This window comes from Lolium perenne, chromosome 4 (genome assembly GCF_019359855.2).
Source record: "Lolium perenne isolate Kyuss_39 chromosome 4, Kyuss_2.0, whole genome shotgun sequence".
Lineage (NCBI taxonomy): Eukaryota > Viridiplantae > Streptophyta > Magnoliopsida > Poales > Poaceae > Lolium > Lolium perenne.
The window spans coordinates 129,595,583-129,610,298 of NC_067247.2; positions in this window are offsets into that span (position 1 = coordinate 129,595,583).

Here is a 14,716-nt window from a genome sequence, read left to right on the forward strand (position 1 = left end):
AAAATAGTCAAAGAGTTTTTGATTTCATCAGAAACGATGAAGATGCTTGCATTTGCAAGAAATTAAGTGGGAGTGCTGAGACATAGTTATAATATTATATGTGGATGACATATCATTGGTTATAAAAGATGTAATTATTTACTTGATATGATTAAAAGGTTTCATTGAGAATTAGTTTCAATGAAAGGATATGGACTAAAACATATTTAGCGTCAAGATCTATGAAGATAGATTGAAACGCATAGTAAGTTTAAGTCAAAGTACATAGAATGAATATTGAAATAGTTCAACACGAAAATATTAAGAAGGTGTTATTTTCCATGTGAAGTTTTAACAAGAATTGAGTATATTTTACACTCAATGAGTAAAAACACATGAAATGATTTTAGATCACGAAGAATATGTACACAATCAGATGTCCTGTACTCTAAAGTGTTACGAGCATATACCAGAATGATTCATGTGATGATCATTGGATGACAGTAAGAATATCCTTGAGTACTTTATAAGAACCAAGGATATATATAGTTTTATATGGGATAATGACAAACAAATTCCTGTAAGGTGTTGCACCGATATTAGTTTGGTCACATATAAAAATAAATTTCAATCACAATTAGGCTAAGTGTTCATTAAAAGGTAGCACAATGGGCTAGAAGAAGTCTATGCTAGATTTAGATGAGTTCTAAATATTGTGATGGATTCTACAAACAAAGGCAGAGTAAGTCGAGGAGTTCTTTGAGAACTTGGTGCAGTTCCGATAGTGTCAGAACTTTGAAGCTATATTGTATGTGACAATATTAGTGACTTGTTTCAGACCGCGGAATTAAGGTTCCACTAGAAGACTGAACATATATGATTAATGCCGACTCATTTGAATGAGTGATGCGTGGAGACGCAAATGAATTGCAAAATACATACGTTTCTGAGCGCGTCAGATTCGTTGACTGAAACCTCTCCCGTGAGCAAAACATGATAAGCACCAGAAGGCCAAGGTGTTATATCTTTACAAATGTAAACTAGATTATTGACTCTAGTTCAAGTGGGAGACTGTTGGAGATATGCCTGAGAGGCAATAATAAAGTAGTTATTGTTATATCTTAGTGTTCATGATAAATGTTTACACCACATGCTATAATTGTATTAACCAGAAAAATTAATACATGTGTGTTGTGTAAACAACCAGAGTCCCTAGTAAGCCTCTTAATAAACTAGCTTGTTCATTAATAGATGATCATGGTTTCCTGATCATGAACATTGGATGTTGTTAATAACAAGGTTATGTCATTGGGTGAATGATGTAATGGACACACACCCATAATAAGTGTACCATAAGATCAAGTCATTAAGTTCATCTTGCTATAAGCTTTCGATACATAGTAACCTAGTCCTTCGACCATGAGATCATGTAAATCACTTACACTGGAAGGGTACTTTGATTACATCAAACGCCACTGCGTAAATGGGTGGTTATAAAGATGGGATTGAGTATTCGGAAAGTATGAGTTGAGGCATATGGATCGAGAGTGGGATTTGTCCATCCCGATGATGGATAGATATACTATGGACCCTCTCGGTGGAATGTCGTCTATTTAGCTTGCAAGCATGTGATAAGGTCACAAAAGATGACATATCATGGTACGAGTAAAGAGTACTTGCCGGTAACGAGGTTGAACTAGGTATGGAGATACCGATGATCGAACCTCGGATAAGTAAAGTATCATATGACAAAGGGAATCAGTATCGTATGTTAATGGTTCAATCGATCATTAAGTTAGCGTTGAATGTGTGGGAGCCATTATGTATCTCCAGGTCCCGCTATTGGTTATTGGTCAGAGAGGAGTCTCGATCATGTCCGCAAGTTCACGAACCGTAGGGTGACGTGCTTAAGGTTCGATGTTGTATAGTAGCTTCGGAATATGAGATGGAGACCGAATGTTGTTCGGAGTCTCGAATGGGATCCAGGACATCACGAGGAGGCCCGGAATGGTCCAGAGAATAAGATTCATATAATGGAAGTTTCGGTGTTTGACAGGAGCTTCTAGAAGGTTCTAGAGGGCCACCGGTGGGCCCACCACCCCGGGAGGGGTCACATGAGTGCTACATGGCCTAGTGGGCCAGGCACACTATGACATGTGGGCTCGAGTCAGCCAGCCCCTTAGATATAAGATTTAAATGATTTAAATTAGAGATAAGATCTATCTCTAGATTTGAATGGTTCAAATAAGAGATAAAGGTTTGGGGGAGGTTTATCTCCTCCCCCCTTCTTGGTGCGACTTGGAGAGAGGTGGGGCCAGCCCTAGCCACCCCTCCCTCTATATACAGTGGTGAGGAGGCTGGCCGGCCACCGAAGGCTCCCTCTCCCAAAAACCCTAGCCGTCGATCTCTCTCCTCCACCGCTAGTCTGCTCTGGCTTGGCGAAGCCCTGCAAATTTTCTCGTCCACCACCACGTCGTGCTGCTGGGATTCCGAGGAGAGCTACGACACCTCCGCTGCCCGCTGGAATGGGGAGATGATGGACTTCATCGACATCGTACGCACGACCGAGTACGGAAGTGCTGGCGGATTCCAACACCGGACGATCGACTACATCAACAACGAGATCTGATCGCGTAAGGCTTTGGCTCTTCGATGGTTAGTCTCTCATACATCTCGTTGCTTCGATCTTCATAGATTAGATTTTGCTTCTTCCTAGATTGGATCTTGGTTTTTGTTCATGTTCACGGTAGAAATTTTTTGTTTCCCATGCAGCAACCCATCAGGGGGAGTACCAGAATCAGGCACGTGGAGCTATGCTGACGGTTAACATGCGCAAAGAGGCTTTGGGGATGTGCTCCAGAGCTTGACGCGTGGCAAGGCTATGCGGACGGTAAAACCTTCGCCATAACTCATGCACCTGGAGGCGTTGGCACTCCAGAAATTGATGCGTGGCATAGGTATCACGATGGTTAAACCGTCGGCATACTTACTGCGCCATTACTCCCTTCCGTTAGAAGCTTGTGCATGACGGCCGTAGTGGTGCCGACGGGCAAGAAACACGGTCGGCATAGAGCCTCTATGCCAACGGTTTCATTGTGCCGACGGTGTTTTGTCTACGTCGGCGAGTCGATTTTCCGACGGTTTTGTGCTGATGGCCACAGTCGACATAGGGTTGTGTCAACGGTATTAGTCCCCATGTCTACAGCAATAACCGCCGGCAATAACCCTGCTGTCACCCATCCTGACATCTCCTACATGGTCCACATTCTGAGTCAGTTTATGTCTGCTCCCACTAGTGTCCACTATAGTCATCTCCTTTCGTGTCCTCCGCTATCTTCGTGGCACTATCTCCGGTCGTCTCTTCTTTCCTAGTTCTAGCTCCTTATAGCTACATACCTACTCAGATGCTACCTGGGCTAGTGATCCATCAGATCGCAAGTCTCTTTCTGCCTACTGTGTCTTTCCTGGTGGTTCTCTCATTGCTTGGAAGACCAAGAAGCAGATTGTAGTCTTTCGTTCGAATGTCGAGGCTGAGTTGCGAGCGATGGCTCTCTTGACGGCAGAGGTGACTTGGTTACGCCGGTTATTGGAGGACTTTGGTGTTTCTGCTGACGCACCGACTCCTCTCATGTCTGACAGTACTAGTGCCATCAGCATTGCGCATAATCCGGTGTAGCACGAGCTCACCAGAAACATTGGTGTCGATGCCTTCTTTGTGTGTAATGTTGTGCAGGATCAGGTTATGGCTCTACAGTTGCCTTCCGAGCTACAGCTAGCTGACTTCTTCACGAAGGCCCAGACTAGAGCACATCATGGGTTCTTTCTCTCCAAACTCGGTGTTGTTGATCCACCATGAATTTAAGGGGGGTGTTAGTGATGCATAGACCCCTTTACTGTATATCCCCAATGTATGAGGGGCTTCCCTGCATATTGTAACAGATGTACATGTACTGGCCTTTGGCCCCCTGTGAATACTGATTGCTCATTCACAACAATTATATCCTTGATTCGAGTCCGGTTAACAAGATTGCACGAAACCATATCCTCCATCGTGCTCTTGTTAGTTGGAGTTGAGAACAAATGCCACCAAACATGATACTCATTTAAAAGTGCACTTTCACCTATATGCACGGCAAAAGCTTTGTCGTGCGATGTCGCACGGCAAAGTTCGCTTCTTTGTCGTGTGCCAAACATGTTTTATCTAAAAAAAAGTCCCAAACTGGCTGGTTTGGGATTCAAACCTAGATCACAGAGTAGGGAAAGCGTGCAACCTTGCCAAGTGTTCGTTTGTTGATAACTATACCACGCCACGCCTTTTGAGTTGAGAATAAATCAAGTTTTTACATCTTTGCCGTGCGCTTACACTAGGCAAAGATTTCTTTACCGTGCGTTTGTTAAAAAAACTAGGCAAAGGCTTACGTTGCCGTAGTTTTGTTAAAAACACTAGGCAAAGGCGTATACGCCGATGCCTTTTGTGCTTTGCCGTGTTTGGCGGCTTTGACGTGCGCCTTGATACGGCTTTGCTGTCGACATTTTCTTTACCATGCGTCCTAAGGGGTCTTTGTCGTCCAGAGGGGCGTGCGTTTTCTTCATTCTTTGCCATGCCGCCATTTTTTGCCGTGTAGTTTCGTGCCATCGCACGGCAAAGACTTCTTTACCGTGCGCAGGCGCATAGCAACAACGCGCAGCACGGCAGTCCCTTTTTTCCGTAGTGTTTCTGGATAAAATTCATTTTAGACAGTGCAGTACATCCAAATTTAAGAACGTCTGCACTCCATGATGCTGCACAATAAGCCACTACGGGAGAGACGCTGTCGGCCGACGGCCCCGCACCGTCGGCACAGGTTCTTCCACCGTCGGCACCTTCTCTGCCGACGGTGACCGTCGGCGTCTGAGCGTCGGCACAGTTCGCGTCGGGGACGGGGCACCCACCGTCGGCACAGGACGGCACCGTCGGCACACACGTGTACCGACGGCTGGACGGTGGCCGTCGGCCGTTACCAGCGTCGGCACTGGACATCTCGCCGTGACGCTCCGGCCGTTAGCTGCCACGCTGTGCCGACGGTGTTACCGTCGGCACCGTTTCTTTTTTTTTCTCCAGATTTGGCGCCAAACACGTGGCCATTCGAGCTGGAAAAAACCGCGCGAACTGGGCCGGCTGTGCCGACGGTGTCACCGTCGGCACAGACCCTGCCATTTGGCGCAGCTATGGGCCTGTGTCGACACCGTCGGCACAGCCGGCCCAGTTTTTTTTCAGATTTTTGCCATTTTGGCTCAATTTGCTCAGAAAATCGCACAAAATGCACATATTATAACATTGAATATCCAGTAACATATATAGCACCATATAGCACAAAGATATCACCGTATAGCACCAAATCTCACAAATATAGCATCAAATCTCACAAATAGCACAAATATAGCATACAAGACCATGGTACATACACGGGATCCACTACAAAGATGGAGCGTGTCATCATGTGCTAGTACAATGTAGAAACTATGGTGGTGCACCACCCGGCGGACCCGAGTACTGATCTAGCTCCGACTGGGTGAAGCGAGGCCGCACTACTTCGACGGTGCTCGGGGAGGTAGAACCACGACGAGAGCCACCGGAAGCAGAACCATGCCGAGGTTCGGCAGAAGCACCAGGAGAATGGCGACCGGGGTGCATCGGCGTACCACAAGGAGTGTCGTTCCCGGATTCTCCCAATCCCTACATGTTGGAGGGAGTTAGCAACTTAGCCATGTCACACCAAGTTAGCAACTTAGCCAAGTTAGCAACTTACCGGGGTCAACTGACGCTGACGCTTGTACATGATATAGAACTCCTCCTTGGACGGGAATACTGGCGTCGGCCCCGGATGAGGTGGCTCTCGGGAGTGGTTCCTCTCGCACTCAGGTCATCATGAACCGAGTGAAACTCTGCAAGAAACGGGAGAGATAGCTCAGATTCAAACATGGGGACTTATGATGTTTTGCAACCATAGAGATTGAAACTTACCGCCATCTGGTTGCTCGTCCACTGGACATAGGCATCTTTCACAAGGTCATGCTCCTTAATCTTCTCGAGATACTCCTCGTAAGCTACTGCATAGGCCTCCTCGAGCTGAATCTACAATTTCAGAAATAATGCGTCTCATCAACATAGCCATTCAGGAACAAGAGTCAAAACAGAGGATGAAAGTGTGGATGACTTACATCTACCTCTACCCGAGAACGGCATGTAGTCCGCGAGGAGGTAGCGTAGCTGCCGGAGGGGAGGGTAGCCTTGATCTGCGTGAAGTTCCTCTGAGGCTTGAAACCCCCAGCAAGGCAGGCAGGACGTCCATGCGGCTGGCCGGACCCCGCCAGCATCATCGCCACCTCGTCGACCGGCTCGGTCATAGGGTCCTCCACCTCTGGATGGAGCTTGGCGTACTCCTCGCAGTATCTTTCCTTGTTCTCTTTGGCCTTGCCGTAGTACATCTCGTGCGCGGGCCGAGGCTCGTTCGGACGGGCGTCACCGGCTTCATGTGCGTCCACGCTTCCATCTCACCAAGTTCCCTCCCGAGCTTCTTCCCCTGCATCACAAAACAAATGTTATGCATATCATCGAAAATCAAAAAAATGCAGCTTGTTCCATTTTTATATGTACCAGACGCTCCCGATAGCGATCGGTGCTGCTGCTCCCCGCAGTGTGTGTTCCCTGATTCCCACGGTTGCCTTGTTCCGGTCGCTCACGGCCTTGAAATCGGGGTTTTCGCCGACCCAATTCTTGACCAACTCCATGAAGGCGGCCCTCTTATTATTATCAGCCCAATGTGGTACAACCTGCAAAATCAAAACTCATTTGAAGAACAAACAATATAGTTGCAAGTTAGCCGCAGTACATAGAATCGCATTGACAATTACTTACCGACATGAAGTCCTCTATCGTCATAGCCGGGGCGAGTCCCTGCACAATCTCAGGCTTTGTGTACCTTACGCCCTGCTCAGCATAGAAGTGGCCGATGCACGTGATCCTCTGGTTGTACCACTGCTGCCGTGTCAACTTCTGACACATGTTACGGAGCACCACGTCCACCCTCTCCTTATGCTCAGTCGCCACCCTATAATTGCGCTGCAATCAAACATAACAGAAAGTGTGAGAGGCATGAGTTATCACGGTGGGGTTATCAACTACATATGAACGAAACCCAAAGAGTATGCATTACGTACCCAAAACTTCTTGATCACAGCGTCGGCGGCGGAAGTAAAGCCAGGGTAAGGCGCTATCTCAAAGTCTTCCCAAGTGTAGGCTAGCTTGGACTCGCCCCCAAGGACCGGAGTGTACATCCCCGGCCAGTACTTCCTAATAGCAGCTCCAATCAGACTCCCTGGCACGCGGACATTCTTCCCCGTGTATGTGAAATTCCTGCACAATTATCAAACATTAGAAAATGCTAAGTGTCATAACGAAAATGAAATCACCTTACTACTTACTCTATCTTTCCTGGGACAAGGAGCCACTTCTCATCCTCCGTAGCAGGTTCCTTACTCTCATCGGGAACCTGCGCTTCCCCACGAATCCGCAACTTCTTCGGAGCCATCTCCGTCAAAGCCTCCTCGTCCCTAGACTCCTCCTCCTCCTCCCTAGTGTCCTCCTCCTCCTTCCTAGTGTCCTCCTCCTCGTCCATAGACTGTGAAGCCACTGAGCCAGAAGCAGAGGGAATGTCAGCTAGAAGGAGCTGTGCATCCCCCCCTCGTCCTCCAGCTCGTCCTCCCCCTCGTCCTCCAGCTCGTCCTCCCCCAGCTCGTCCTCCAGCTCGTCCTCCCCCTCGTCCTCCCCGTCCTCCGTCTGCGTCTTCGTAACGCCGGGTGGGAACAATGGGTCTTCCACTCCGTCTGGAAGCACCCGGCCCTGGCTTCCGCTGATGCATCTGATCAAGCAAGGAGCTCGATGATGCCTTCCGTCCGCTCATATTGGGCAATTACCTGCATAAGAAAAGAGAAAATAATTAATAAGCATGTTGAAAATGAGTAAACACTAAGCATAATGACAAATATAGGTACTAAGCATAATGAAAAATGTAGGTATTAAGCATAATGACAAATGTATGTATTAAGCATAATGATAATGTAGGTACTAAGCATAAAAGACCCTCACCATTCATCACCACTCTCATCTCTAGGCATTGGGTTCTCAGCCTCACTATCAAAATCAGTATCATATGAGTATTCATGGTCGGCATTGGGTTCCGGTTGAGTCTCGACAATGTTGTCTTTGTTCGCATGGCGCTTGGTGAGCATAGCTATGTCCTTCAGGTCCACCACGGTGTCACCACGCATTTGTACATCGTTGTGGAGATCCTGAAGACCTATGTCTATTTGAAGAGCCCCGACCTGCTCTTCCTCTTGATAGAAAATTCCCTCATATGTTACCGGGTCAGTGTTGTTGTAATCGTCCTCGGAGGGGATGGGTAGCTTACCATGTGGCGATACCTGGAACACGACTTCCCAGCCCATGAGTTCCTCATTCTGACATGGGTAGGACAAATAATAAACTTGCTTGCTTTGGTGAGCCACAACATAGACGTCGGATCCGCTGTAGGTGGTTGTAGGCCTAACTTCAACTAAACCAATGGAGGGGGTGCTTCTCATTCCACCGTGTGGGTCAAACCAGTGGCATTTGAACACAAAGAGCTTGAGTTCTATGTTTGCATTGTTGAACGTCAACTCGTATACCTTTTGTAACCTTCCATAGTAATCAAGATCATCGGCTCCGCGGGTGTAGACCCCAGTATTTATTGTTTTTGCATTAGGCCGGTTCTTCTGGTGAAACTCCGTATGGAAGCGATACCCATTTACATCATACTTCTCATGCGTATGGACTCTACGGTTAAAACCCTGGGAAACGCATCTCAACTCATCTGTCATCTCAACGTTGGGATCAGCTCCCTACAAGTTCAGTTCAGAATATTTTGTGCATTAGTTACGTGTAATAAGACAAGTCACGGATTGCAAAGTAAGAGGAACATTTGAGAAATTACTTTTTCATGGAACCAGTTCACGAAGCTTTTATTTAAGGGCGGGGCACCCTCTTTCAGAAGAGTGTACCACTGCGTGGGAGTGGGACCATTTCTTCCTGACCACATTTCATCATGGAATTGGCTGAAAGGAGAAAATACGTATTAGACCAAAACCAAGTTACTGGTTGCAAAGTAATTGGTTCATCATTTTACCTCATGAAATCGACCACTTCCTCCATGTTCATAAGCACGTAAAGCATTATGCAATCCTTCTCTTCTGGCGAAATGTTCTCCACTTTTGAGGCACCGGCCTTGCCACCGGGATATTTGAAGAGCAAGAGCTTTGGGTCACGCTTGGGCTCATCGGAATTGTACCGAGCGACCGGGTTATGCTTAGTGGGCACATCATTGGCATAGTACATTGTCGTGGCGTCTGCCATCTCATGGAGGAGAGTTGCCTCAGCTATGCATGCTTCAATCTTATTTTTGTTTCCACATTTGTACCGAATATATTTGAACTCCCTCTCAATACAAAACTGCCACCGATACTGCACCGGTCCCCCCAAGAGTGCCTCGTTGGCGAGATGCACGATGAGATGTAACATCGGAGTGAAGAAGCCTGGGGGGAATATCATCTCTAACTTGCATAGCATGTCCGGCACTTGCTCCTGCAGCTTCTCAATCACCTCGGTACATATCTGCTTAGCACAGACTGTGCAGAAAAAATGGCTCACCTCCGCAAGCACTCGCCATACATGATCGGGGAGATACCCTCGAAGCATCACCGGCATCAGCCGCTCAATCCATATATGATAGTCGTGACTCTTGAGCCCGTTTATTTTTCCTGTAGCAAGATTGACTCCCTTACTCATATTCGAACAATAACCATCAGGGAACATCACGTCATATTTGAGCCACGTAAATGCCTCCTTCTTGTCGGCGCTATCAAGACAGTACTTGGCATGCGGCTTTAACCAACCTTTTCGATTGCCCTCAGGAGGCTGCATGTGTAGAGCCACCCTGTCACATATCTCCTCAATATCGACTCTAGCTGAAACATTATCCCTTGACTTGCCTGGTATGTTGCAGCAGATGTTAAGGAATGCCTCCACACAATTCTTTTCGGTGTGCATCATATCGATATTATGGGGAAGTTCAAGGTCCTTGTAATACTCGAGCTCTGTTATGCCTGCTATGTGAGTCCAGTTGTGCGTTTTACCATATCCCTCAAATTGGTGGCCGGGTTCCTTACTAGGCTGGAGAGCACGTAGCTCAGCATCAACAGTTGCACCATTGAACTTTGGTATTTCTTTATGTTCAAGCACAACTACGCCTTTCGTGAAGTTTTTCTTGTCAGATCTGAACCGATGCCCTGGACTGAGGAACTTGCGGTGTTTGTCAAAGGCAACATATTTGTGTCCAGCTTTTAGGTGCCTGAATTCTAGTTCGTGCCTGCACACTGGGCATGGAAACTTACTAGCTGTACTATGCCCACAGAATAGGGCGTACCCGGGTAGGTCATGCATCGAATAGTGGAACCAAACTTTCATGATGAAGTTTCTCTTTGATGCTCGGTCGTATGTCAATGTACCGTGATGCCACGAGTGGTGCAAATCATCCACAAGTGGTTGCATTAAGACACTCAATTTCTTCCCTGGATATTCAGGCCCTGGAAGGATCATCGACAAGAATATGTTCTTCCTTTGCATTACGACTCCAGGAGGGAGATTGAGCGGAATAACAAACACGGGCCAGCAGCTGTACGCGGCAGTCGACATACCATATGGGTTGAATCCATCGGTTGCTATCGCAATTCTAACATTCCGAGCCTCACTTGCCTCATTTGGGTGCTTTTCATCGAAGTGCTTCCATGATTGACCATCAGATGGATGTACCATGGGTACCCGTTTCTTCTCGTCCTGCAATCTTATCCCGGTCTTATGCCATGTCATCTGCTTGGCAGTCTCCTCGAACATGTGGAAACAAGGATCATACCCTATGATCCCAAGGTTCTCTCTCCGGTTCACCTCCGAGGGAGTTCCCCCCTATACATGCAGAATCTGCCTAAGTGTAGGAACCCCATGTCCGAGAAGCCGGGCACACCCGGAGGGGGTAGCATTGGATATAGAACCATCTCAAATCACTTTTGTGCATGCCATGTGGACACACACAACTTTTGGGGCCATTCCCTAGGTCCGATGCTCGATTTCTGACGAAACCCTAGTTATGTTGACCGCGCCGTCTACCCCTTTGACTGCATCCCATCGGGGGTCCCCCGGTGGGCGTATGCCTACGTTTGAGCTTGGTTAGGTCATAGGTACATGTGGAAACAAGGATCATACCCTATGATCCCAAGGTTCTCTCCGGTTCACCTCCGAGGGAGTTCCCCCCTATACATGCAGAATCTGCCTAAGTGTAGGAACCCCATGTCCGAGGAGCCGGGCACACCCGGAGGGGGTAGCATTGGATATAGAACCATCTCAAATCACTTTTGTGCATGCCATGTGGACACACACAACTTTTGGGGCCATTCCCTAGGTCCGATGCTCGATTTCTGACGAAACCCTAGTTCTGTTGACCGCGCCGTCTACCCCTTTGACTGCATCCCATCGGGGTTCCCCCGGTGGGCGTATGCCTACGTTTGAGCTTGGTTAGGTCATAGGTACATGTGGAAACAAGGATCATACCCTATGATCCCAAGGTTCTCTCCGGTTCACCTCCGAGGGAGTTCCCCCCTATACATGCAGACCGCTCTAAGTGTAGGAACCCCATGTCCGAGAAGCCGGGCACACCCGGAGGGGGTAGCATTGGATATAGAACCATCTCAAATCACTTATGTGCATGCCATGTGGACACACACAACTTTTGGGGTCATTCCCTAGGTCCGATGCTCGATTTCTGACAAAACCCTAGTTCTGTTGACCGCGCCGTCTACCCCTTTGACTGCATCCCATCGGGGGTCCCCCGGTGGGCGTATGCCTACGTTTGAGCTTGGTTAGGTCATAGGTACATGTGGAAACAAGGATCATCCCCTATGATCCCAAGGTTCTCTCTCCGGTTCACCTCCGAGGGAGTTCCCCCCTATACATGCAGAATCTGCCTAAGTGTAGGAACCCCATGTCCGAGAAGCCGGGCACACCCGGAGGGGGTAGCATTGGATATAGAACCATCTCAAATCACTTTTGTGCATGCCATGTGGACACACACAACTTTTGGGGCCATTCCCTAGGTCCGATGCTCGATTTATGACGAAACCCTAGTTCTGTTGACCGCGCCGTCTACCCCTTTGACTGCATCCCATCGGGGGTCCCCCGGTGGGCGTATGCCTACGTTTGAGCTTGGTTATGTCATAGGTACATGTGGAAACAAGGATCATACCCTATGATCCCAAGGTTCTCTCTCCGGTTCACCTCCGAGGGAGTTCCCCCCTATACATGCAGAATCTGCCTAAGTGTAGGAACCCCATGTCCGAGAAGCCGGGCACACCCGGAGGGGGTAGCATTGGATATAGAACCATCTCAAATCACTTTTGTGCATGCCATGTGGACACACACAACTTTTGGGGCCATTCCCTAGGTCCGATGCTCGATTTCTGACGAAACCCTAGTTCTGTTGACCGCGCCGTCTACCCCTTTGACTGCATCCCATCGGGGGTCCCCCGGTGGGCGTATGCCTACGTTTGAGCTTGGTTAGGTCATAGGTACATGTGGAAACAAGGATCATACCCTATGATCCCAAGGTTCTCTCCGGTTCACCTCCGAGGAGTCCCCCTATACATGCAGACCGCCTAAGTGTAGGAACCCCATGTCCGAGGAGCCGGCACACCCGGAGGGGGTAGCATTGGATATAGAACCATCTCAAATCACTTTTGTGCATGCCATGTGGACACACACAACTTTTGGGGCCATTCCCTAGGTCCGATGCTCGATTTCGACGAAACCCTAGTTACGTTGACCGCGCCGTCTACCCCTTTGACCGCATCCCATCGGGGTCCCCCGGTGGCGTATACCTACGTTTGAGCTTGGTTAGGTCATAGGTACATGTGGAAACAAGGATCATACCCTATGATCCCAAGGTTCTCTCCGTACACCTCCGAGGGAGTTCCCCCTATACATGCGAGAATCCGCCTAAGTGTAGGAACCCCATGTCCGAGAAGCGGGCACACCGGAGGGGGTAGCATTGGATATAGAACCATCTCAAATCACTTTTGTGCATGCCATGTGGACACACACAACTTTTGGGGCCATTCCCTAGGTCCGATGCTCGATTTCGACGAAACCCTTGTTACGTTGACCGCGTCGTCTACCCCTTTGATCGCATCCCATCGGGGTCCCCGGTGGGCGTATGCCTACGTTTGAGCTTGGTTAGGTCATAGGTACATGTGGAAACAAGGATCATACCCTATGATCCCAAGGTTCTCTCCGGTTCACCTCCGAGGGAGTACCCCCCTATACATGCAGAATCTGCCAAAGTCTATTAAACCCATGAACGAGGATCCCGGCACACCCGGAGGGGGTAGCATTGGATATAGAACCATCTCAAATCACTTTTGTGCATGCCATGTGGACACACACAACTTTTGGGGCCATTCCCTAGGTCCGATGCTCCATTTCTGACGAAACCCTAGTTCTGTTGACCGCGCCGTCTACCCCTTTGACTGCATCCCATCGGGGGTCCCCCGGTGGGCGTATGCCTACGTTTGAGCTTGGTTAGGTCATAGGTACATGTGGAAACAAGGATCATACCCTATGATCCCAAGGTTCTCTCCGGTTCACCTCCGAGGGAGTTCCCCCCTATACATGCAGAATCTCTCCTGCCCTTTTTTTCCCGCCCACCCTTTTCCCGCTGCTTCTCTCCCGCCCTTTTTTCCCGCCCACCCTTTCCCGCTCCTTCTCTCCCGCCCTTTTTTCCCGCCCACCCTTTCCCGCTGCTTCTCTCCCACCCTTTTTTCCCGCCCACCCTTTCCCGCCCATTCTCTCCCGCCATGTTTTCCCGCCGTTTCAGCCCCTCGTCGGCCTATATATAGCCATGGCTTCTCCACTAACAGCACCAGCAACATTTCTCCCTTCATCACTTCTCTCATCCAATAGAACCACAAAATCCTCTGAGCTGAGCTGCCACTGAGATGGCTCCTCGTCGCCGTAGCAACACGGGCTTCATCGGCGTTCGCCTGCGGCCTGCGGGACATTTCGCGGCTGAAATCACCGCCGGTGGTACGCGTGTGTGGCTCGGCACCTTCTACACGAAGGAGGTTGCTGCCCGCGCATACGACGTTGCGGCTTGGAGGTTTGGTCGGCCGCGCCACGAAATGAACTTCCCGGAGGTCAGGTCTCTGACGGAAGCTCAGAGTCTCTCTACTGAGCCACTACTTCGCTCACAGGGTGAAGCGCGGCGGTACAGGGCTGGCCAGCGGCGGATTGATACCACCGAGGCGGACGAGCAGTTCATGGCACAGTGGCGCAGAGACCATCCCGGAGACGTCGAGGCAACGCGCGCATTCTGGAAGGAGAAGCAGACGTACAGGAGAGAGAGGAGGGCGGGAAAGCGGCAGAGGAAGGCCGAGGTTGAAGCAGAGTACGCCAAAGGAGAGGCGTCGACATGGGGGGAGAATGATGAACGGTGGTTGTGGAACCTCACAACCACCGCTTCAGAGGACACCCCCAGCGAGGATGAAGATTTCGACTTCTCTGATTAATATGTGTGTGTCGAGTCCGTGTGTCTAGCGGGTCATGTGTCGACCCAGTGTT